Source organism: Zingiber officinale, chromosome 3A (genome assembly GCF_018446385.1).
Source record: "Zingiber officinale cultivar Zhangliang chromosome 3A, Zo_v1.1, whole genome shotgun sequence".
Taxonomy (NCBI): Eukaryota; Viridiplantae; Streptophyta; class Magnoliopsida; order Zingiberales; family Zingiberaceae; genus Zingiber; species Zingiber officinale.
In genome coordinates, this window is record NC_055990.1 from 157,949,818 (window position 1) to 157,977,512 (window position 27,695).

At 40.0% G+C, this 27,695-nt stretch overlaps 1 long non-coding RNA gene and 1 pseudogene across 1 annotated transcript; both read right to left on the reverse strand.

Annotated features, from left to right (window-relative positions):
- Positions 1-190: 190 nt before the first annotated feature.
- Positions 191-27,695, reverse strand: LOC122054187 (annotated as a pseudogene).
- Positions 4,475-6,769, reverse strand: LOC122054188. Its single transcript, XR_006132602.1, has 4 exons — positions 6,710-6,769; positions 6,528-6,635; positions 6,345-6,431; positions 4,475-4,638 (listed from the first exon to the last, which is right to left on the reverse strand). It is a non-coding gene; the product is annotated as an uncharacterized LOC122054188 (long non-coding RNA).

Consider the following 27,695-nt stretch of genomic DNA (forward strand, 5'->3'; position numbering starts at 1 on the left):
TTGAGGTTTAATCTTAACAACTTAGCATCTAATATTTGGACGCTAAAGTTAATGCAGGCTGATGACTTTGACTCTGAAATCTACAATATTCACAGTTCACACATGATTACAGTACACTCTTCTTCATAGCAAACAACATAGAGTAGGAAACTACAAGTTCCGTTATGCAAAGTTGACCATAGAGAAAGTTAAAATCCTGTTACTCTTACTTGTTGGTCTCACCGCAGAATTACATCCGTCATGCATTTGCTGCAATTTCATAAAAGATATCCTTAGGTCATTAAGCCATGTGCAAGCTCTGTTCATCTTTTCACCATTTTTAAGCCCCAAAATCTTATATATTTTTCATCATAAAGGACTTTTCGTTTGCTCATAGCTTGGATATGTGGTAGCGCTGATCAGGCAATTTCTTAGATTTAGGTTCAAATGACGATCTATATGACTAAGGTAATCTTGCAATAACTTGAACAAAAATTTGAAATATTATGTATTTTTTCAGGAGGGATAACTCTAAAAAAGATAATAGTTATTCCATATCAACTATGTGAGTTGAAGTGCTAACTAAGAGAAAAACCACAAAGGTACACAAACTTCCAAAAAAAAAAATTGTAAAATGTCAATTCTGATTGACATAAAAAATCATTACCTAGGTCGAGGGCTACAACTTCTTGACCTTCCTCTTGTCTTTGGAACTACTTCCATAATTTTTCCTTTATGTCTACAAAATATTAAAAAAAAAAAAGATACATACAACTTATTAGATTTCATGTTAAATAGAAAAGAAACATCACATTGCTTACTATTTACATCCATAGAAGATGAGATACACGTCTACAAATTGACGAGATGCAGTCAAAAGGGTAGCATTACACTATGAATTGTTAAGAGATTAACTAAACTTGTAAAACTCTGCACAAAACTAACAATGTGTGAGGAAGAACCTCAAACAGTCACCCACTAACCTATTGCTAACAATGGGATAGTAGTTTAGAACATCAAAGGCTGCTTGAATTTATTAAATACTAAAAATTCTTTCAAGTATACTGTGCATTTATTGTGCAACTTGTGTTCCAAACAATCATATAAGATTTCCGATGACCGCATTAATATCCCTTGTCTTTGTCTAAGTAACTAGATGCACATCGAAATCAGATATACAAGATCAGAAGTGTTGGAGTGACAGTACTCATGTCTTTAAGATATTAAAATTTGGACCACTTTTCAGTAAATTTGTTCAAGTATTGTAAAGGAGATATACAAAATAATTCTTAAATTCAAAACCTTCCAGTTATTTCTAATCTACTGAATTCAAGTCAGTGCAACAATAGCAAAAAATAATCACTTCAACAAAAAAAATCACAAAAGAATACTAGCAGTTCCATAACTTACATACGCTCAGCATTTGGTCCATATTTTTCAAACTAAACCATAATATTCTGACCATCCACATTCCTCCCTACAATATCCAATAAAAATAATAATCAAATTACCGGTTACTTTCCAGAAGATCAAACATCGTCAGAAAAATAATTATCAAAACCAAAAATATAGTAGAAGAAACTTGCCATCAAGTTTATCAACAGCCTTCTGAGCCTCATCAGCATACTTATACCTCACAAAAGCAAACCCTCATGAATCTCCAGTCCTTTGAGTCGCCAAAAGACGAACAAACAATTTAGTAAACAATTGAAACTCAAAAATCGTATCAATAACAGCAATCTCTCAAAACTATTACAACGCTTTATGTAACGCCCGAAAATTCTCAAAACTGCATTAGAAATATTCTATGATTTTTCTGGAATTTTTAGATATTTTTCCGAAATTTTTAGAATAGCGGAAGTATCAAAAATAATTAGAACCGCAAAATAGCTTAGGCGGGAATTGAACCCGAGACCTATGGTTTACGGATAATTCTAGTAACCAGTTGAACCCAGCAGGGCCATGCTGAAAGGAAAGGGAAACATTTATATTTGAGTTTAAGTTGGGCCGAAATACCCACTTAATATAAATAGGGAATTAATTAGGTGAAGGGTTATTTTTGGTTCGGCAACTTCTCCTCCTCTCAAACCCTCACCGCCGACCCTCTCCCTTCTCTCCACTTTCTCTCTCGGCGCCAACTCTAGGGTTCCCTCCCTAGGGCCCCAAGGTCATCTTCCGGCGACAACTCCGGCATGAGGAGGCTCTTCTTCGCGAGAGGAACGCATAGACGCGAGAAGATTGTCGAAGGGGTCGTCTCCACCGGAATTCTAGCGAATAGAATTGTAAGGAAATTAGTGTACGAGGTAAGAAACCCCTCACCTGCAGTATAAGTAGCTTTCGTTTGATTGCATGCCTTTAGTTTAGCTATATGCAGATTTTTCGGCACCCAGGGTGTGTTTAAACCCTCCTCGCAGATTAGGGATCTAGTTGAGCACCTCTAGATGGGCCAGACACGTTGTTCTCCTTCAGTTGGGGGCTCTAGACGTTGTCGGGTGCCTAGAGGTGGTCTCCCTATTAGAGGGGAGAGTTGGAGCACACCAAGTGTTCGACAAAATGATTAGTGTAGCTAAATACTACCTCAGATATTTTAACAGCTCAGTTAAATACATTAGTAGCATTTAAATCAGTATATTAGTCTAGTTTCAGCTTACATGGGACTACGGTCCAATGGGTGGGCTCCCACAGTCGCCTCTAGGTTTAGATAACCTAGCTCTAGGTTCAGATAACCTAGAAACAGCAAAATAAACAATTAGTAGCTATATTCAGTATTTTATTTTCAGTGGCACTGTACTGGACCAGATGTCCATTGGGTTGGACTCCCACAGTCGTCCCTAGGTTCAGATAACCTAGTAAACCCTGCTAAATTCGGGACTTGCAAACCCGGGTCTAGTTAGGGATGCGTGCACAGCAAGTACAGTTGCCGGGCCCAAACAGCAGCATGATTACTATTTTCACTTATTATGATAATAGCTTTCAAATTCGTAACCTAGTTATGAGAATATAGTTTTAGCTCAGTTTAGTTTCAGTTTCAGATTAGTTCTCCTAGTTGATACCATGAGATAGCTCCATGCTTAGATTTTATTATGCATGCCATGTTTCAGTATTTATGCCATGTAACTTCAGTATGCCATGATTTAACAAATTCAGTGCATGTTTTTAAATAGCATTCTTTAAAAACATGTTTGCATCATTGCATGTTTTAGTGAGGTAGTTGGTTTCTTACTAAGCTTTAAGCTTACAGATTCTATTTCCCTTATACTGCAGATAAAGGTAAGGGAAAGATGGGCTAGCAGAGGAAGCTGGAGGTCAATGCAGAGATGGTGTGTGTGGCAGGAACCTGGAATGAAGATCCTTAGGAAGTTTAGCAAATTAAGAACTTAGTTTCTTTTCTTAAGACACTTTTATGCATTTCTAGTGGTTTAAATGCTATGAATTAATAAACCTTGCACTATGTCATGTTAGAATGCTAGTTAGTGGATATTAGAATGTTTTCCATGCATTGTATAATTGTTGTGTGAGGTTTTGGCACGAACTAGTGCTGAAATCAGAGTTTCAGTGCGAAATCAGAAACTCCGATCGATCTACGGATCGATCAGAGTTGAGTTGTGCCACTGGATCGGTCAGCTGACCGATCCAGTCGCGAACAGAGAGTTATAGATCGGTCAGCCGACCGATCCATAGGCGAACAGGGAGTCCAGGAGCTCACTGATCGGTCAGCCGACTGATCAGTGAGCCACTGGATCGGTCTACCGACCGATCAGTGCACTCCTGGATCGGTCGGTAGACCGATCCAGCCGCATACAGAAGCAAGGTGGCTTGTGGATCGGTCAGCCGACCGATCCAGGGCTTTTCTCCGTGCTAGTATCAAGTTGGATCGATCACTGGATCGATCCGACAGCCCAATCGACTCATGGATCGATTGAAATGTTTGATTACAGCTAGCAGGACATCCGAGAGGCATAGATTATCTTCTCTAGCATGTGTACAACTCCTAGGTACACCTAGAATATTAAGTTCATATTTTACAGTAATTAGTTTAGTAAAATTTTAATCAATCCAGATTTCCGCAATAGTAATTTAACACAGCATAATGTAGCGATCGGCCTCACAGCCTAGTCAGTAGGAGGCGGATCGTTACACTTTAAAAGCGTTGTTGTTTTTTTACAAAGACAACACTTTTTGCAACGCTTTAAAAGCGTTGTCGTTTTAAAGAAAAAAAATAAAAAAAAAATTATTTAAAAATCATTGTTTTATATTTACGAAACTATTATTTTTCTTTAACCATGTCTAGATTCAAATTTTACATATAATCAACTCAGTTAATGATTTCAAACTCATAAAAATAATAGAAATCTGACGCTGAAGTAATATTAATAATTAATTACATGAAAAGCTAGTAAATATCAAAATTTACACTAATTCTGTTTCAAAGTATATAGTGATATTCACATATAAAACAAAAGAGCACAAAAATCTGTTTTGAACAGCTACAATCTGTTTAGCCAACAATCTTTTTACTGAATACTGAATACTGAAGTAGCCAACAATCTGTTTACTCAAAATAGTACAGTAGTTACTGAATCCATACGCTTAGTGTACCGATCAATTACTGAATCCAGACGCTCCTTAGTGTACTGATCTCGACTGTCCTGTATCCACCTACAAAAGTAGCAATAATATGTTTCAAGTTCATATATGAGCATTACTGATGGCTCTCAAAAGAAACAAAACAATCATCATGACTTTCTACCTACCAAACACACGCAATATCTTAATGAAGATTTTCTGTAGCTATTTTGTGCAGTTAGTGTTTCCCATTTAATTATTCAAGTATAATATGGTTTCATGGAAATTCTATTCCATCAAAAGAATCCCCTCTAAGAGGTTCTGATTCTAATGAAAATCTTAATGAAGATTTTCAGATCCTTGATGTAAAATAGTTTTCAAATTGCACGCAGCTATCTGACTGCTTTATTAAACTGATCTCATGCAGCTTGTTCTTTGATCTACTAAGAGGCAAGCACATGCTCTCCCATGTTTACTTCCTCCCCTATAGTGAAATACACTTTGCATTTTGCATAGGAGACCACTACCAAAGGGCTTTCATTACTCAAATCACAATTGCAGTGGTGCTATTCATCCAGATTCTGCAGCTCTTAGCAGGTATTCATCATGTGAATGTAGTGCGGTTAGTTGGATATTGCTCAGACGGATCAAAGAGAGCTTTGATTTATGAGTATATGCCTAATGGCTCACTTGACAAGTACATTTTTGCTCCCAATGGAACTAACGGTCACTTTTTCACCTCAGAAAAACTCATTCAAATAGCAATTGGTATTGCACGGGGCATCGATTACTTACATCAAGGATGTGATATTTAGATTCTACACTTTGACATCAAGCCTCATAATATACTTATCCAAACACACGCAATATGCACTCACCCAAACACACGCAATATCTTAATGAAGATTTTCTGTAGCTATTTTGTGCAGTTAGTGCTAAAATGAAGATTACTGATGGCTCTTCCTAATGTTTCTGTTAGTCTAAATGCCCATAGAACCATCGAAGAAAATATGCAAAGCAACATTAGGAAACAATAGACACGTAAAGTACATAGAAATAGTGCTAAAATAAACATGTAGATTGTTAAAAAGATAAAACAAAAATGCTACTATTCAGAATAAACTAATAAATGATATAATAAGAGAAACTATGTTCAGTAGAATAGCAGTACTAATAGATAAAAAACACATTTTGTGATTAGACAAGTTGAAATATCAGAGTTGAAGGGGTGAGGGATAGCACGAGATAAAAGAAACTCCAGTTAACAGCCAACTCCGATCATAAACTGCCAAAAAAAGATATCTTTTCTCAAAAAATTAGTCTCATAAAGCAATTCATGTTAACAGCCGAATTAGCAGATTATTAGTTAAGATACCTCAATGGCATATTATTAGTTAAGAAATAAGGTTAACAACGAAACAAAAAAATAATGTAAAAACACTCAAACCTCAATGGCAGATTATTAGTAGCAGCTCATAATTAAAACAAATAGCAGCAGCTCATCGAACAAGGAAAACGAAGAACAAAGATATCAAATAGAACAAGGAAAAAGAGGGATAGCACAAATAGCAGCAGCTCATAATTAAAACAAAAATGCAACTATTCAGAGTAAACTAATAAATGATATAATAAGAGAAACTATGTTCAGTAGAATAGCAGTACTAATAGATAACAAACACATTTTGTGATTAGACAAGTTGAAATATCAGAGTTGAAGGGGTGAGGGATAGCACGAGATAAAAGAAACTCCAGTTAACAGCCAACTCCGATCATAAATATGAAGGGGTGAGGGAACGCACCTACTCATAAATATGATCTTGTATACATTCTGCCAACTCCGATCGCACCTCATCAATTTCTTCTCGAGAATACTCTGCTTGTGTGAACTGTGAACATTAATGAGGAAAAAAAATCAACATTGACTTTGCATATTTTAAAAAGTTTATTTCAAATAATTTGAGACATAAGCAAGTAAACATTACTATAGATCGTAGTGAATCTCTTTCGATAATTTCAACTTCTTCAACAATTTGTCTCATAAATCGCATCACATAGTAACCACATTGTTTGGCATCTTGTTGTCGAGGAGCCTATGGAAATTAGAGACATATTATTAATGATAAACATACACATTAAAATATATGTTATATGTAATTACACATACCTTTACTATTACCCACATAGCCTTTTTTCTACTTTTCCTTCCCTTGTTTGAATTAAACAATCTTAAGGCCCTTCATACGTTAATGATTTTTTTATATATGACTTTTGTATTAACATAAATGCTTAATAAAAAAGAAATATGAACTCACATTTCCACTATATATTTCCAATCCTCATCATGAATGCGGTGCCTTAGAGAATCCAACAAATAAATAACTTCATTATAAGGGTCAATAACAGTGAGAATCCAATGGAAACTATGCAACAAACACATAATTAGTACATATAATTCAATAAATTATCAAAAGACAACAATTGAAAGTGATGTTTTAATTCTTACTTACCCGATATTACATGGCACCAATACAAGTTGATCTACAGATGCACCACTTAGCCTGCCTGCCAAATGACTTGCCCTTTGGTTTAGCCTTTCAAACTTACCTTTTTTGTCATGTGTACTGGTTGCCATATATGGGATTTTATGTGGATTCACAAATCTGAATTTCTCTTTCTTGTTATCTTTCAGCAGTTTTTTATAAAGATACCTGCCATTGCAAACATAATAAAACGAAGAGGTAGATTGAAAAATGAAAGTTATTCACAAAATGGATGATTATCATAGATTACAGTAAACCTGTTAAAATTATATTTAAATTGCTAAATCTAAACACTTACCATATGTAGCCAACTACACAATTGCCTGAAAGGGGCTCCAAATGATACAAAGGAATGATGTCCTCAAGGTGTAGAACAAGTTCATAATCATCATCAAATACGTCATAATCAAAACTCACTGATATATATCTGCCATCATCTAAAGCACGCTTACTATAACAATATAACATATGTAATGCTCTTGGGGCACTTGTTGACAAAGTATGTTTCTTTTTTGGTTGTTCAAGCTTCTTCCTTCGAGGCTTCTAATAATTTCAAATCATGACAGTTAGATAGGATGATTAATAAAACAAGTGACAATTTAATTTGAAATAAAATCTAACAAATACCTCATCTTGATTCACTATCAAGTGTTTTGTCCAAGCCACATGGGTACCTACAGCATCACCAATTACTTCAAATTCACTTGGAATTGGATATGGCAAAGGTGCTGATTTTTCTACTGCTTCATCAATGGAGACTTGCATGAAATTATTTGGAAATGTGTAACACCCACTAAGCTTTTAAGATAAATATGAGAATGATGAATTTTCCTTAGAAAAATATTAGTAGAATGTTGAACCAAAAAGAAATAAAAAGAAATAAAAATAGGGAGTTGTCAAGGATTAAACCTTGAATCTCTCATGATGTAAATGATAGGATTAATGGGTAATAACCAGTTGGGATAGGAATAATATATTGATAGCAAAGGAGGGAAACTCATGATAAGGGTGAGAGTAAAATCTAGCCAAAAGAAAACAAGAAAAGAGCAAGAGAAAGGCAACTTGCCTTCCTTCTTTTCTCTCCCTCTTCTTCTTCTTTTGCCGTGACTTAAAGAAGGGAATTAAGGGGATTCATTCCCCCTTGTTTCATCATGAATGATGAGAACAAATAAATAAATAAAATAAAAATAAAAAAATGAAAAAAAAAAGGCTAAGGGAGAAGGAAAGCAAAACCCAATTTTGCTACCTCTTCCCCCTTAACATAAAAGGGAACATGTGAAGAGAAGATTTGATTTTTTCTCTCATTTCTCTCATTCTCCCCTCTCCCTCACCGAGAACCTCAGTCCCCTCTCCTCCATCTTCGGCCCAAGCCAAGGATTTCTCCTAAGAAAGCCTAAGATACAAGGAGGACTTAGCAAGGAATCAAGGGAAGGGAACTAGAAGAAGAGGCTACTTCTTCCATCACCACACCTTAGATCCACAAGAGAAAAGGAAGTAAGCTTCCCCTCACCTGTGGTACAAGGCGTTTTATGTGCTTTTCGGATTTTATGAGGATTAGAAAACCTAGAATAGAATTTAAGAAAAATTCGGCCAAAGAAGAGTTTTCAAATCTAGGAAGGTTTAAACAAGTCCTCATTTCATGATATTTTTCTATGCTATGTAGGAAGGTTTTCCTTCATGTTTTTATACCTATATGATGCTTGGTCAGAGGAGTACCTAACCCTAGAATTTCGGCCAAAAATATTTTAAATAGGTTAGGGAAATCATTGTTTAACCAAACTAGTACAAGATTCCCTCCATGAATTACTAAGGGGCTTTTGTTGGTTTTTCTTGCTTAAAAGTTACTTGGAACCAAAAGAAATCCACTCATATGTTTCGGCCAAGAAAAGAGCTTAGGGTTAGGAAGACCTTTAAATTTAAGTAACCATGTTTATATGATAGAATATAGAGTTCTCTTAAAGAATTGCATGTTGAATATTGCTAGAAATTCATGAACTCTTTATTAAGATTTTCGGCCATGATAAGATGGATAGCTTAGAAAAGCTTAAACAAAATTTTAACATGCTCAAGACCTCTGTGATATTAAGATATGAAAGTTGCTTAATGCTCTCATGCTTAATTAGGGTATAGAGAATTTAGTTACATGATATATGACATGTAAGATCACAAGGGTCCTAGCTTGTTTATGAACCAAATTTGTATATGATGTTCTTAGTAATTTTTACCATGAAACTTACTTAGGTTTTCCATGCTTTAGGCCACTTAAAACCTAGTTTAGAGATTGGTAGGTTTCGGCCATGAGGAAAAATAAAAGAAAAAGGAAAGAAACCTAGGAAGCCTAAGACACAATTCACATGTATGTTTATTATGCTTGTCTTTGTACATGCTATGAAACTTGTATGACTTCCTATGCTTTTAGGCTATTTGAAGCAAATTTTAACACTGATGAGTCTCGGCCAAGTAGGGTTTAAATGACCTAGAGGCCTTAGAATTGAAACCAATTGTGTTAAAAATGCTTCTTATGGAAATATGATAATATGTTGATTGAGTCACATGCTTGTATAATTTTTCCATGACCTAAATGGACCATTGTATGTTTCGGCCATGAAGGGATAGATGCCCTAGAAACCCTAGAACAAAAATTAAATATGCTCATGTCACTCTACATGAAATATGATAAGTAGAAAGCCAAAGTTCTCATGCTATATGTTGTTTAATGACCTAAAATGAGGCTAGGGTAAGTTTCGGCCATACCCATTGTATGATGCCTTATTATGAATTTATACATGATGTTAGTTCAAGTTCACATGCTTGTATGCTTGCTTTTAGCCCTAATGAATACTTGTTAAATTTCGGCCATGACATATGTTAAGGGCTTGAAGAACTTAGGAACTAGCTCAAATATGCTTACTATGTTACTTGGAAAAAAAATGCTATAAATATGGTTTAAGGTTTCCATGCTTTCATGACATTTGGGACCTTGTTTCACACCTGATAGGGTTCAGCCACATGAAGTTTAGGGACTTGGAGAACTTAGAAACCAAGTTAATCATGCTTATAATGCTTCCTATGAAATTGATGTGATGATAATTTAGGTTCCACATGCTTGGAGGTTGTTTTTACCTAAATTGAGATCTAAGGGGGTTCGTCCATGATAAGAACCCAAGGGATTAGGAAGCTTAGAACCCAAGCTAACTATGTTACCATGTTTCTTATGATAGTATAATCACATGATACACCCTTATGCTTAAACATGTATGCTTGTGATTTATACTTTCCATGATATGATATGTGCTTAGAAATATGCATGCTTTGATGATATGCTATGTGCTTAAAATATGCATGCTTTCATGATATGCTATGTGGATAGAAATATGCATGCTTGGATGATATGATATGTGCTTAAAATATGCATGCTTTCATGATATGCTATGTGGATAGAAATATACATGCTTGGATGATATGCTATGTGCTTAAAATATGCATGCTTTCATGATATGCTATGTGGATAGAAATATGCATGCTTGGATGATATGCTATGTGGATAGAAATATGCATGCTTTGATGATACGCTATGTGCTTAAAATATGCATGCTTTCATGATATGCTAGGTGGATAGAAATATGCATGCTTGGATGATATGCTATGTGCTTAAAATATGCATGCTTTCATGATATGCTATGTGGATAGAAATATGCATGCTTTGATGATATGCTATGTGCCTAAAATATGCATGCTCTCATGATATGCTATGTGGTGAAAATATGCATGCTTTTATGACATGATGTATGCCTAAGTGATGCATACTTTTTATGACATGATGTATGCCTAAGTGATGCATACTTTCTATGACATGATGTATGCCTAAGTGATGCATACTTTTTATGACATGATGTATGCCTAAGTGATGCATACTATTTATGATATGATGTATGCCTAAGTGATGCATACTTTTATGACATAAAGTATGCCTAAGTGATGCATACTTCTATGATATGCTATGTGACTAAATGATGCATTTTTATACATGCTACTTTACTTTGTAAGGCTTGTACCAAGGGTAGGCTCCTAATCAGCCCCTAGGCCTTTGGCTGTGTGATCCAGGCTAGTAAAAACAAAGGGATGGGCTCCTTAGTACGCCCCTAGGTCTATGGCTGTGTGATCCGGACCTAGTTCCTAGTATGATTCAAGACTTGCTACCTTGGATATACTTAGGAAGCGCGCATATCTACGTGATTTATCTATGTGTGGTACAAGCCGGGGCCCTGATTATGTTGATATTATGTTCAAGTATATATATGTAAGAAGAAATGGTTTTAAAGATCATGAGACATACACATGTTTTTTCGGATACATGTTTTCAAAATCATATTGCATATACCTTATGATCATGTTGTGATGATGCTATGATTTATGATATGCCATGATTAGATACGATTATGTTATGTTTCATGCTATGCTTTAAGAGCTTGATATGCCATGCCACCTTATGATGATACTATGATATGCCATGATTAGATATGATTATGTTATGTTTTATGCTATGCTTTAAGAGATGATATGCCATGACTTGTTATAATTTTGTTATGTTGCATGATATGCTTAGAGAGTATGATATGTTATGCCATGACTAGTCGAGATCATGTTATGTTGAGACATTCTTTGATCATGTGATGATTTTCAGTTTTAGTTAGTAGGAAAGGAACTTACTGAGCCATGAGTGCTCATAGCTTACTTTCCATGTACCACAGATAAAGGAAAAAGCTGGATGAGCTAAAGGAGCAGCAGGAGAGGCAAGGAGATGTGTGTGGCAGTGGCTAGGCAACCAAATAAGAACCTGCTTTAAAAACTTTTAAAGAACTATGCTTTGGTATCATGAATTGTAGTACCGTATGTGTCACGCCCCCAGAAGAGTCCCTGTCCGAGAAAATTTCGGCAGCATCTCCCCTGTACGGCGGACAATCAAAATTTTCTACAAGCACTAAATACTCAGCCACAGGCGGCTGGAATAATAACAGTAATAAAAATCAATCACCACGCAGTTTATATTTATATATTCAGCCTCTGGCTGACACAACCACGCAGTAATAATAAAATAAACAACACAGTAATACCCTGACTCGAAATCAACCCTACTCAACTACACTCGTAAAGCCCAAATCCGATTTTTCTTACCTCTTCTACCGTTCAAGCAGGCATGTAGTAGAGTAAATCCAAATCATACGAAAAGTTCATCCAACGGAAAGATTCCATACAATATCCATATGTAAGTCCAAAACAAAACTAAAATAAAGTCTGATAGCGAAAAGCTAAAATGAAACAACTCAAAAACCAGCAGCGGAGTAGCACTACGTGCAGTGGGGACTAGCGACTGAACTCCTCCGACAGATCAACCCGAAAATAACAACAATGGAGGCGGGTGAGTCCAACACTCACAGGTACACTTGATATGCAAAGTAAAGAAACAACACCTAGCACTAATCATGCGTATAGCCTCCGATAAGAAAGATAAGAATGCATCTGAAATAAACAGGAGAATACTGTACTACCAGTCCCGAGTATAAGGTCAAACAGTCCGAGGGATAAGGAACTGATGCATGTCAAACATAGGTATCCAACAATATGCAGCATATAAATGCAGCAAACACAGCAATAAATGCATCATGCATATGATGCCAATGATGCGCCCTGGTCACCCGACGCCACCGATCATCTCATACAAAAGTGAGGCCGAGTGGGTAGGGTGACAACCGTGCACTCTGTCGTCACTACTCCCGATGAGTGACCGAGTGGACGGGATGTCAGTACACCTATCCTCCTACCCCAAATCATAGATGGGGAGCGCAATGCTCTCAACTCGGTGCACAAAGACGGGAGGAATCCCGCCGGATAACACGCCAGTCACACTACCCATGAGCGGACCAACGGTGCCTAACAGAGTCCCTGCTGCAACACACTCATCCTGAATCGACCACTAACTCATGAGTGGTGGTGTGTGCAAATCCATGTAACTGGCGATGTGCTCAACAATAATAGAGCGGACTATCGCACAGCATGCAATCATGCAAATGGTGCATGGCACTAACCACAAGAATATCCTGACCTAATCCACATATATATAAAAATGCATCAAAGGTCAACGAATCCAAAACAATCCAAAGGTATACAGAAGGTATAAAACCTAAGTCCTGAACATGGTCAAGCATGGCATATCACTACCCCTATAAGCATGTATAAACAGGTAAAATATACCTGAGATGCAAAACCAATCAATCAATCAAGCATGTAAGATTTGGGTAGTGATTAACCGAATCAGATAAGAAACACAATTAATGCAACATGTTAATTTAATTACTAAACATATCAAATGACATAAGTCAAAAGTACCCGCCTCCAATAGGAATGTCCAAATCCGACATCGAGATACTCGTCTCGCGTCAAAATCCTGTATCCAATAAATACATTTTTATTTAGCTAAAATTCGAACGAATTGCTAAATAAATCCTTAAAACCATTTAGGGCAAAACCCTAAATAATAATCATCAACTTATCTAAATAAAGTCTAACGTTAGTTACCTAATCCCCAATCCACCATTAGATCAATTCCAAACTACCTAATCCTATCTATCAATCATCAACAACATGATCAAAGTAAAACCCTAAACCTTACCTCAGTTCACAATCCAAATGACTGCGGTGAAAGGTTGCTTGCTGCTGAAAAATCCTCCACACTACCAGGATCAAAATAAAATCCACAACAACAATTAAATACCCTATACTATCAATTAGGGCAGCACCCATAACTCTGTAAATCTGAGCCTCAAACCAAAAATACCTCAATTTCCTTACCTATCTCGTAGCTGTTCTTGTTGATCCACCACAAAGAAGGATTGATCTATAACAGAGAAGAATATCCAAGCTCTGATCTGAAAACACAATAAGTAGTGATCTGAGATTCGCCTCCTGGTCCAGAACAACAAGAAGACCGCAAGAAAATATAACATTGCACGATTCCTAATTCACAGCAAGTAACCAACCTACCTTAAAGATCACTGCTCGGAAGGAAGGAAGGCGCCGGAAAGGGCACCGGCAGCATCAGGAAATCGGCGGTTGTCAACAAGACAACGCACAGTGGCGATCGGCAAAGGCTCAACTAGGGCTTGCTTCTTCTGTGCAAAGGACGACTCCGAGAAAGGAAGACAAAGCCGGCGCTCGAAGAAGAGAAGGAAAGGTCGGCTGCCAACGCTAGGGCGCAGGTGACGGCTGTAGAAGGGGCGGCTCCCGGTGATATTAGGCTCAGGTGGCTGGCGGCTAGGGCACAGATCCGGTGGAGAAGAAGGAAAGGCTCGGCTTCACCGAGAAGAGGAGAAGATGAAGGGAGGAACCGCTACAGCCGGCGGTTAGGGCTCTTCGGCGTCGGGTTCAGGAGTGAGGGAGAAGAGAGGCACGGGTGAGGGGGCTCGGGCACGCAGAGCTTTCGGCGAGGTAAGAAAAAGAAATAAATAAGGAAAATAAAGAAAAAGGAAATGTAATTATAAACATTTCCTCGCTTAAATGGGGTATCCAAAACAGACTTTTCCGGGCCCCGTTTTTATCCCCGTTAACTCGTCCATACGAGCTCCGAAAAATTCCCGAAAAATTTCCAAAAATTCCGAAAAATTCCCTTATTAATATTCGCCTATTTTCGGTATTTTACATTCTCCCCCACTAATAAAAATTTGGTACCCAAATTTCATTATCTACCATCAGCAATTACTAACAACAGCTATAGAGTATAAATGCTGAACGGTAAACTAAATCACATACCTCAAGTGAAAAGATGGGGATATCGAGCTCGGATCGTATCCTCGAGCTCCCAAGTAGCCTCCTCGTCTGAATGATGCTGCCATCCGACTTTAACCAGCCGGATAGTCTTGTTCCGCAACTGACGCTCTTTCCGGTCGAGAATCCGTACCGGAACCTCCTCATAGGTAATGTCAGGCTGAACTGGAACTGGAATATCTGCCAGCACATGTGTTGGATCAGGCACGTATCTCCTCAGCATGGATACGTGAAATACATCGTGAACGCCTGACAGGGACGGTGGTAGTGCCAGTCGGTAAGCTACTGCTCCGATCCTCTCCAAGATCTCGAAAGGACCAATGTACCGCGGAGCTAGCTTACCTCTGAGGCCAAATCTCTTCACCCCTTTCGTGGGTGAAACTCGAAGAAATACATGGTCGCCAACAGAGAACTCTAGTGGTCTGCGTCTCCGATCAGCATAACTCTTCTGGCGGTCCTGCGCCTCTGACATCCTCCGTCTGATAGTACGGACCAACTCTGCATCCTGCTGAACTCTATGAGGTCCCAACAACTGAGCCTCTCCAACCTCATCCCAAAGGACGGGTGTCCGACAAGGTCTACCATACAACGCCTCAAACGGTGCCATCTGGATAGCCGAATGGAAGCTGTTGTTGTAGGCAAACTCTACTAACGGCAGATGGTCCTCCAAACTGCCTCCGAAATCCATAACACATGACCTCAGCAGGTCCTCTAAAGTCTGAATGGTCCGCTCTGACTGTCCATCTGTCTGTGGATAGAAAGTCGGAGCTGTGTGCCCAAGGCCTGCTGCAGACTCTGCCAGAAACGAGACGTAAACCGTGGATCTCTATCCGAAATGATACTCAACGGAACACCATGTAGCCTGATAATCTCTCGACAATACAAATCTGCTAATCGATCCAGGGAATCAGTCCTCTGAATCGCTAAGAAATGCGCAGATTTGGTTAATCGATCAACGATTACCCAAATCGCGTCATGGCCTCGTCGTGTCCTCGGCAAACCTACCACAAAGTCCATGGTAATGTGATCCCACTTCCACTCAGGAATAGGAATCCGCTGAAGTAACCCTGCAGGTCTCTGGTGCTCAGCCTTCACCTGCTGACAGACAAGACATCTAGCTACAAAATCCGCGATGTCTTTCTTCATGCCGTTCCACCAGTAGGAACGTCTCAAGTCTCGATACATACGAGTCCCACCTGGATGGATCGCAAATCGAGAACGGTGTGCCTCCTGAAGTAGCTCCTGTAAGACCAGATGAGACTGAGGTACGCATAATCTGCCTCGGAAGAATATAATACCCTCCTCGTCTCGTGTAAACTCGGTCTGCTGCCCGGAAGCTATCTGACTGCTAATAAACTGCAAATGCTGATCACTGGCCTGTGCCTCTCGGATCCTCGTCCTGATCGACGACTGAGCAACCATGGTAACCAGAATACCCTGCTCTGTCGGTCCCTCAAGATCTAACTCGAAACTCAATCAAGTCCGTGACTGAAGTCCGGTGGCAAGCCAAAGTCCCTCTGGACTTCCTGCTGAGTGCATCTGCAACCACATTAGCTTTCCCAGGGTGGTAGCTAATGGTACAATCGTAGTCCTTCAGGAACTCCATCCATCTCCTCTGTCGGAGATTAAGCTCCTTCTGAGTAAAAATGTATTTGAGACTCTTATGATCAGTGAGAATCTCAAATGTGATACCGTATAAATGATGACGCCAAAGCTTCAGAGCAAAGATGATGGCAGCTAACTCCAAGTCATGAACTGGGTAGTTCTTCTCATGCTCCTTCAGCTGACGAGAAGCATAAGAGACTACTCTGCCGTGCTGCATCAGAACAGCGCCCAAACCCTGAAGAGACGCGTCGGTGTAAAGTACAAATCCATCCTCTCCAGAAGGTAAAACCAAAACTGGAGCCGACACTAATCTCCGCTTCAGCTCCTGAAAGCTGGTCTCGCAATCCTCGGACCATATGAACTTCACGCCTTTCCGTGTAAGACGTGTCAGTGGCATAGCAATACGCGAGAAGCCCTCGACAAAACGTCGGTAATATCCGGCCAATCCCAGAAAACTGCGGATCTCCTGAACTGACTTCGGCTGCTCCCAACCGGTGACAGCCTCAATCTTCTGAGGATCAACTGAAATACCTCTGCTAGAAACCACGTGTCCCAGAAAACCAACTGAGGATAACCAGAATGCACACTTGCTGAACTTCGCGTACAGCTCAAGACTGTGCGAAGATGCTGTGCATGCTCCTCCTCGGAACGAGAGTAGACCAATATGTCATCAATGAAAACGATAACAAACTGATCCAGATACTCCAGAAAGATGCGGTTCATCAAGTCCATAAACACCGCTGGAGCATTGGTAAGCCCAAATGGCATTACCAAAAACTCATAATGACCGTATCTGGTACGGAAAGCTGTCTTCTGGATATCAGAATCTCTGACTCTCAACTGATGATATCCGGATCGCAGATCAATCTTAGAATACACTGAAGTACCTCTGAGCTGATCAAACAAATCCTCAATCCGTGGTAATGGATATTTATTTCTGACCAGCTGCCTGTAGTCAATACATAACCTCATGGTGCCGCCTTTCTTCTTGACAAATAGAACCGGAGAACCCCATGGTGAAACACTAGGGCGAATGAATCCCCTGCTCCTGGAGTTGAACCTTCACTCATTCAACTCTTTTGGTGCCATACGATACGGAGCTTTCGATGTCGGCGGTTCTCGAATCACTCAATAGCAACTCCACCGGCCTTCTAGAGGCAAACCGGCAGCCTCCGAAATACATCCGGGTATTCTGACAACAGAACGCTTGAGAGTCGCGAACTACTATCGCCCTCGATCGATCAACGACAATGAAAACCATGATAGTGGAGATGCAGCCGCTCCCGAATCGCCGAAATAATCGAGATGCCGTCGTCTAATGCCGGTGAAACTCCACGAGGGTTGGTTCGAGGCCGAAGGTGACCACCCTCGTCCGCAATCAACGGTAGCATGATATACGATAGCCAATCCATACCAAGAATGATATCAAACTCGACCATCTCCAATACTAGAAGATCTACCGTAAGTATCATGTTGCCAAAGTCTAACGGCAACCTCGATCTCCTGGGTGACGCCTAAAGTATCACCGGACGGTAGGGAGACGAACAATTGCCGCAACCTAACAGTAGGTAATCTACCAATCTCCGCATAAAGGTACGGGATATAAAAGAGTGCGAACTACCAAGATCAATCAAAATATCAGCGGAGAATGCATAAATGGAAATCGTCGCGGAAAACGGATCCGTCGGCCCGCTGAGCATCCTCTCTGGTAATAGCATGAACACGACCAGTCTCGTGGAGGAGCCTGCCACTGCGGCGCTGCTGGACTATGTGCCAGATAAGACCGAGAGGATGGTGATCGACATCGGTCAGAATCGAGTCTCGATAATAAGGTCCTGAGAAAACTCGGGTGCTACACTGGAGTACTCCTGCCTAAGCATGCCAAATGCCGCGAGGAGCCGCTCGCCGACGCTGTGAAGATTGGGCCGCCTCCTCGATATGCCCTCGATCGACTAGACTGCCCCTCCGACCGACCTCCGGGCCGTGTCCGAGCCTTCACCACAATCTCGGCTCTGGTGCCCAGTTAGTTGCAATGAACTGTCCCAGAGAGCAAGCTGGGTGAGGTGATCTCTGGATCCACATCTGAAACAATGAGTATCACCGGAAGGTGGTTGCCGGTTCTACTGAGAAAACCGGAACGTCCTCAAGAAGACCGTCCTGATTTCGAGGCCTACGAGACGCCCCTGAAGCACCCCCGCTGGACTACTCGAGGCTGTCTGCCGCTCGAGTCTGGACTGCCGATATCTCACCCAGATGCTTTTTCCGTCCGGATATGCCGTCCGAGCTAACTCTATCATCAAAGCTCGATTCAATGCATCGAGTAGGATGTAATCCCTAATCCAAGAAGTCAGTATATGCAGATAACCGCCCAACTCGTATAAATGCATCATGCGAGTTCGCCTCCGCAACTAACTCGACAAAACCGAGCCAACCGAGGAATTTCAGACATACTCGGTCCATCGAGCGGTTATTCGCCTCGACTCATAAAACTCGCGAGACATCCGATAGGACAAAGGAAAGAAACGGCTCTCAAAAGCCTCTCAACTCGGTCCATGTGACGCTGCGCCACCAATAATAGAACCGAGTAACCCACTGTGCATTAGCTTCATCCTAAATGGTAAGCGCCACTGCTTTCTCCCACTCGAGCAAGCCATATAGAAGAAAGTCTGCTCCATAGTCTCTATCCATGACAGAGCCATACTCGGATCAAGATCTCCGCGGAAAAGAGTGAAACGAGTCTTCATCGACTCGGCCAGTGCTGGAATCCTAGCTCGTGCAGCGACAATATCAGTGAGCTGTGTCGGGACGGCTGCAGGAACTGGCGGAAACACTGAGGAACTCCCGGTGCTGCTGTATATACCGGAGCATAGGCCGTCTGTGGTACTGCCTGGGGAACAAAAGTGGTGGCAACTGGAGGTACGGTAGGAAAAGGTACCGGATATGGTGCAGCTGCTGCTACTGTAGGCACTGGGGGTACAGGTGCCACTGGTGTCGGGTACACTGTAGGTCCAAGTGGTGGTGGCACTGAATACGTCGTAGGCTGCGCTGGAGCAGATGTCGGGTACACCAATGGTACTCCTGATGGTACTGTAAACAGGGTAGGCGTGGATACCGTCGGTGTGGCCAAAGTAGGTATCTCTACAGGAGCTATCGGGATTTGAGAGCCCGATGCTCCCGCTGCATCCTGAGTCTGTCCCTGACTGACAGGCTCACTAACAGTGGGCATCTCTGGCATATCCAGAGATCCCGTGGTCCTCGCACGTGGTCGTCCAGCACCACGTCTCGCAGCAATACGAGTAGATCGTCTCATATCTGTTAAATTAAATTACAGATATCAATACCAATATAACCAACATAAAATAACAACATACCTATTTGCTGTCAGGAGATGTTCCGTCGCTGTCCAGTCCCCAATTTAACCTCAAAATTCCGAATGTACATATCGCCTGAAATCCAAATAAATCCGAAACGGAAATCCGAAACATAACCATATCGAAAATCCGATAATGCCCAGTTTGACTCGCAAACCTGGCTAACCCAAATATCCTGAATACCAACAACCGGTATCCGATAAATCTCCAGAACACCAAAAGCAGGTATCATAACCCGCTCTGATACCAAATAAATTGGTATCAGATAAATTCCGAAAATCCAAAATACGAAACAAAAGATCGTAAAACTGTGCTCTGATACCACTAAATTGTCACGCCCCCAGAAGAGTCCCTGTCCGAGAAAATTTCGGCAGCATCTCCCCTGTACGGCGGACAATCAAAATTTTCTACAAGCACTAAATACTCAGCCACAGGCGGCTGGAATAATAACAGTAATAAAAATCAATCACCACGCAGTTTATATTTATATATTCAGCCTCTGGCTGACACAACCACGCAGTAATAATAAAATAAACAACACAGTAATACCCTGACTCGAAATCAACCCTACTCAACTACACTCGTAAAGCCCAAATCCGATTTTTCTTACCTCTTCTGCCGTTCAGGCAGGCATGTAGTAGAGTAAATCCAAATCATACGAAAAGTTCATCCAACGGAAAGATTCCATACAATATCCATATGTAAGTCCAAAACAAAACTAAAATAAAGTCTGATAGCGAAAAGCTAAAATGAAACAACTCAAAAACCAGCAGCGGAGTAGCACTACGTGCAGTGGGGACTAGCGACTCCTCCTGACAGATCAACCCGAAAATAACAACAATGGAGGCGGGGTGAGTCCAACACTCAGATACAGTTGATATGCAAAGTAAAGAAACAACACCTAGCACTAATCATGCGTACAGTCTCTTGATAAGAAAGATAAGAATGCATCTGAAATAAACAGGAGAATACTGTACTAACCAGGTCCTGAGTATAAGGTCAAACAGTCCGAGGGATAAGGAATCCTGTATGCATGTCAAACATAGGTATCCAAACAATATGCAGCATATAAATGCAGCAACCACAAACACAAGCAATAAATGCATCATGCATATGATGCCAATTATGCGTCCTGGTCACCCCTGACGCCAGTCGATCATCTCACACACATAGTGAGGCCGAGTGGGTAGGGCTGTGACAACCGTGCACTCTGTCGTCACTACTCCTGATGAGTGACCGAGTGGACGGGATGCTGTCGGAGTACACCTATCCTCCTACCCCAAATCATAAATGGGGGAGCGCAATGCTCTCAACTCCCGGTACTCAAAGACGGGGAGGAATCCCTGCCGGATAACACGTTGTGTCACACTACCCATGAGCGGACCAACGGTGCCTAACAGAGTCCCTGCTGCAACACACTCATCCTGAATCGACCACTAACCCATGAGTGGTGGTGTGTGCAGATCCATGTAACTGGCGATGTGCTCAACAATAATGGAGCGGACTATCGCACAGCATGCAATCATGCAAATGGTGCATGGCACTAACCACAAGAATATCCTGACCTAATCCACATATATATAAAAATGCATCAAAGGTCAACGAATCCAAAACAATCCAAAGGTATACAAAAGGTATAAAACCTAAGTCCTGAACATGGTCAAGCATGGCATATCACTACCCCTATAAGCATGTATAAACAGGTAAAATATACCTGAGATGCAAAACCAATCAATCAATCAAGCATGTAAGATTTGGGTAGTGATTAACCGAATCAGATAAGAAACACAATTAATGCAACATGTTAATTTAATTACTAAGCATATCAAATGACATAAGTCAAAAGTACCCGCCTCCAATAGGAATGTCCAAATCCGACATCGAGATACTCGTCTCGCGTCAAAATCCTGTATCCAATAAATACATTTTTATTTAGCTAAAATTCGAACGAATTGCTAAATAAATCCTTAAAACCATTTAGGGCAAAACCCTAAATAATAATCATCAACTTATCTAAATAAAGTCTAACGTTAGTTACCTAATCCTCAATCCACCATTAGATCAATTCCAAACTACCTAATCCTATCTATCAATCATCAACAACATGATCAAAGTAAAACCCTAAACCTTACCTCAGTTCACAATCCAAATGACTGCGGTGAAAGGTTGCTTGCTGCTGAAAAATCCTCCACACTACCAGGATCAAAATAAAATCCACAACAACAATTAAATACCCTATACTATCAATTAGGGCAGCACCCATAACTCTGTAAATCTGAGCCTCAAACCAAAAATACCTCAATTTCCTTACCTATCTCGTAGCTGTTCTTGTTGATCCACCACAAAGAAGGATTGATCTATAACAGAGAAGAATATCCAAGCTCTGATCTGAAAACACAATAAGTAGTGATCTGAGATTCGCCTCCTGGTCCAGAACAACAAGAAGACCGCAAGAAAATATAACATTGCACGATTCCTAATTCACAGCAAGTAACCCACCTACCTTAAAGATCACTGCTCGGAAGGAAGGAAGGCGCCGGAAAGGGCACCGGTAGCATCAGGAAATCGGCGGTTGTCAACAAGACAACGCACAGTGGCGATCGGCAAAGGCTCAACTAGGGCTTGCTTCTTCTGTGCAAAGGACGACTCCGAGAAAGGAAGACAAAGCCGGCGCTCGAAGAAGAGAAGGAAAGGTCGGCTGCCAACGCTAGGGCGCAGGTGACGGCTGTAGAAGGGGCGGCTCCTGGCGATGTTAGGCTCAGGTGGCTGGCGGCTAGGGCACAGATCCGGTGGAGAAGAAGGAAAGGCTCGGCTTCACCGAGAAGAGGAGAAGATGAAGGGAGGAACCGCTACAGCCGGCGGTTAGGGCTCTTCGGCGTCGGGTTCAGGAGTGAGGGAGAAGAGAGGCACGGGTGAGGGGGCTCGGGCACGCAGAGCTTTCGGCGAGGTAAGAAAAAGAAATAAATAAGGAAAATAAAGAAAAAGGAAATGTAATTATAAACATTTCCTCGCTTAAATGGGGTATCCAAAACAGACTTTTCCGGGCCCCGTTTTTATCCCCGTTAACTCGTCCATACGAGCTCCGAAAAATTCCCGAAAAATTTCCAAAAATTCCGAAAATTTCCCTTATTAATATTCGCCTATTTTCGGTATTTTACAGTATGTGTGACTTGATGTTATGTTTCTACTATTGTTGATATCATGTTATTGATGTCATGATAGTGTAGTTCAGATTTGATGAAAAGAAAAATAAAAGAAAAGTTTTTATTAAACTAAGAAAATGATTTTAAGTCTTCCGCTGTTTTAAAAATAAAAATTTGTACATGGAGTATCGTAGCCCCGTCGTCCCTTAGAGTTAGCAAGGAGGGCGGGTGTTACAAAATGGAACACCATGAAGCATTTTATCATATTCATTGCCACAAACAATTGTACCATGTGCAACAATATTTGTGCTAGATTCCAATGTCAATGCAACTGGTTTTCCCTAAAATGTAAAAGTTGCAGGTCACAAATAGCAGCAGGTCACAAATAGCAGCAGCTCATAATTAATGCAACTAGTGTTATACCTGCAAAACATCAGCTTGACACAAAATTTGTAGGTCATCATCATCGTTCTTCATGTCATCTTCAATCATGGGTTGCAACTTTACTGAGCAACTGCCTTTGTCATCAATCGAATTATCGCACATGGTACCCTTTTTACACACCATTACTTCAAGGTTTTGTATACGTGCATCTTGCTCTAAAATTTTCTTCCTCGCCTCCATCAGCTCCCTTTTATGCTCAGTGATTACATCAGCATGCTTCCATCTTCTACCAGAATTGAAATATATTGTTGGAGTGATATGAAGTAACGTACCGATGAGACTTTCATAGACGTTCTTTTCAATATGCATCACATCAAGAACACATCGAATGTGTAGATGTTTCCAATACTGAAGTTCAAAGAATATTGATTTCTTTTTCCAGCATGATTTTACATCATCCTTCTTCGACTGAATATTCCCATTGATTTTTCCCCAATGACAATTAATTCTTTCAACTCTTTCAAAAACTTCATCGCCACTCAATGGTTTTGGTGCAGGGGTAAACTCTTGGTTTCCATTAAATGCCTTCCTTTGCCTTCGATAAGGATGAGTTGCAGGTAGAAACCTTCTATGGCCTGTATATGACATTTTCCTACTATGCTTCAACCTTTGTGAATAGGTTTCTTCACCACAAATAGGGCATGCATGATATCCTTTTACCATACATCCTGACATGTTCCCATATGCAGGGAAGTCATTAATAGTCCATAGTAAGACAACTCTAAGCGAGAAAGTTTCTTGTCGATATGCATCATATGTTTCAACGCCTATATCCCATAAGCATTTTAAGTCATCAATTAGAGGTGCTAAGTAAACATCAATATCATTTCCCGGTTGTTTGGGACCAGATATCAACAATGTGAGCATCATAAATTTTCTCTTCATACACAACCATGGAGGAAGATTATAAGTGATCATTAAAACTGGCCAACAACTATATGCAGAACTCATTGAACCATGGGGATTCATCCTGTCAGCTGATATGGCCAATCTAAGATTTCTTACCTCAGTAGCAAAATCTGGCCACTTGTGATCAACTATTTTCCAAGATGGTGCATCAGCTGGATGACGTAAGTATCCATCACGAAGTCTTTTATCAACATGCCAAGTCAACTCCTTGGATATCTTCTTATTTCGAAATATTCTTTGAAATCTTGGAATAGGGGGGAAGTACCATAGAACCTTTGCAGGAACTCCTTCCTTTATCATATTTGTTTGGCCCAACTTCCACCTTGACATCCCGCAAGTAGGGCAATTGATAAAATCCTCATACTCCTTCCGATATAAGATACAATCATTAGGGCAAGCATGAATTTTCACATAATCCATCCCTAATACACATAAGCTTTTCTTTGCATCATAAGAAGATAAAGGCAATTCATTGTCATCTGGAAGGATTTCTCCTAACAAACTAAGTAAGTCAGTGAAACTTTTATCACTCCAACTATATTTGGCCTTCAAGTTGAATAATTTCACAACTGCAGATAACATTGTAAATTTAGTGCATCCAGGATATAAAGGTTTCTCGGCATCTTCAAGTAGCTTATTGAATTGGGTTGGATTCTCGGCATAACTATCAAATGCAGCATGTACCATATCTATTGGGTCCTCAGCAACATATTTTTGTTCATCTGGCCCTACTTGATCACTATCATTCTTTGAGTTCCCTATCGTAGCTCTTTCACCGTGCCATATCCATGTATGATATGTTAAATCTATACCATTACAATACATATGTGCTCTGATAGTTTGTACATTTCTCTTCTTTAAATTACCACATTTTGCACATGGGCAAGGTATTGCGTTACGATCATTAGCATTTGTCATTGCAAATTGTAAGAAAGACTCTACTCCAAACTCATATTCATGTGATAGTCTATCCTTTGACATCCATTCTTTGTCCATTCTTGTAACAACTAAATAACCAACAATGAGCTAACACCTTCAAAATAGTTGTAAATAATATACAAAATATTAACACAAACACAAGTTTTAAAATAACAGATAACAAAGGAAAGGTAGATAACTAAAAACAAAAATAAAAATAACAACATATATTAATTACAAATATTTTAGAATATCACCAACAAAAGAAAATAGCAAACAACAGCAGATATTTATGAATTATGTTTTCTAGGCATAAGTTTGTTAATGCAGTGGAGATATTTATATCTCCAAACAGAAGTAGGTGGTTAATATTTTGTAAATATAAGCGAAAATTGAGTTTTTCACTTGTCATGAAAATCTAAACAGCTAGAGAATGAAGTTTGACTTCTTGGATGCAATTATTATATGATTAGCATGGGTTAGAAGATGGATTTAATCCAAATATAGTACACAACAGAATATCATGGAACATGAAACTGGAAGGCCTATAGCATTGACAACAATAAAGAAGCCCAAAAGTTTGATAATGGGAAGCAGTGAGAGGATGGGCTCACAAGTTTGTTGTTCCTGAGTATCTAGTAATTTAAGTTCAAAAGTCATAAACATATATTAGCCAAATATCCTGACCACAAAATTTAGTAGTAACTTTTAATGTGGGTGATCTCTCCAACTTATTAACCAAGGATTACTCCTACATTTGTCAATGGAACTAGAAGGTGTACTTGCATATCCTGATGTGCACTTGGCATGCAATCATCTCAATATATTCTATCCAATTAATGCTAACCCGTCCATGAATTCACTATACTATGCACACTACATCACTTCTTACAAGAAAAGGAAATCATCATATCAAAACAACTAAGCACTTATATGGAGTGTTCCTTTCACCCAACTAATCATCAGTTATCACCGCTCTCCATGTGCATAGATATGGAACCAAAGAGAAGTCGTTTCACCTTGTGAAAATAAGGTAAAATTTCAATCCATTTAATTGTTGGGATAGTGTAATGCTCAGGTCACGGAAAAATTCCATGCATAACATCTGATACTCTCATATGAACTTCTAGAGCCTCTATTTATGACCAGTAAGAGGCATCACATGGTTCATATCTTGTTAGTTCAAACAAAAATATCATTTGCTAGATATAATTTTTTTTATGAAACATAACAAGAAATCAGTAGAACGAAATAATGAACCCAAACAAACTGCAGTTTCATGCTTACAGGTGCATAAGTATTACGCGGATACCACACTTGCACATGAAAATTGTCATGGATACAGAGAAAACTAAAACCCAGAACTATGACCTAAATCCCAAATAAAATAATAAAATCACAAAAATTGGAAGCCTCCTCCAAATAAAATTTCGTGATGCGGCAATCCCTCGGACACAAGAAACCCAAAATCCAGCCAAAAAAGCTCGAAAAAGTGTTCCCTTTGACGAGGAACAGCGCGAAGGGGAGTGGAGAAAAGCGAAGATGCGAGGAATTGGGCATAAAGCAAACTATACTGTTGCACAAGCCTATGCTAGATTCCTCGGTGTTGATGCTGTAGAGGATGCCCTCGTATCTGATCTCGCTCTTGGAGGTGAAGCTTATGAGGCTCCCGATGTAGGAGTCCGCCGAAGCCCCGGATTTGGAGGCCGGAGTGGAGTTTGCCGGAGAGGAGTTGGATGGAGAAGGTCGCGCGAGATGAGGAGTACTTGGGAGAAGGGTTCGGGACTTAAAAATGATCGGAAGATAGAAGTTGGGAGAAGGGTTTGGGTTTTCTACTCCTTACCTAGATCCAACGATTTGTATTAATCAAGATTTAGATCCAACGGTTTGTATTAATCAAGATTTAGATCCAACGGTTTGTATTAATCAAGATTTAGATGAGATTTTAAACATAGACAACACTTTTTATAAAACGTTGTTGTAGACACTAAAAACTGGTCTAATAGACAATGCTTTTTACGAAGCATTGTCTTTGACTCGTAAAAATCACTAATCAACAATGATTTTTAGAAAAGCGTTGTCTATTAATAAGAAAATAATGAAATAGACAACGCTTTTCACTAAAAGCGTTGTTAAAACAAAATAGACAACGCTTTTTATAAAAAGCGTTGTCGTTTAAGTGTTGTAGAATCCCAATTTTCTTGTAGTGAGAGGAAAGAGATCATCGGTAGTGGTACCTAGCAATTCGAACAGAACGCGAGTCAAAAACTGGATTCCCATCAAAACCAGCAAGAGAGTCCGGGGAGAAAGGGAAAACACTCACGGAAGCTGATGTTGAGAACGAGGAGGGAGTAGGTGTCCTTGATGTCCGACGGCCCTGATCTCCCGAAGTGCGACAT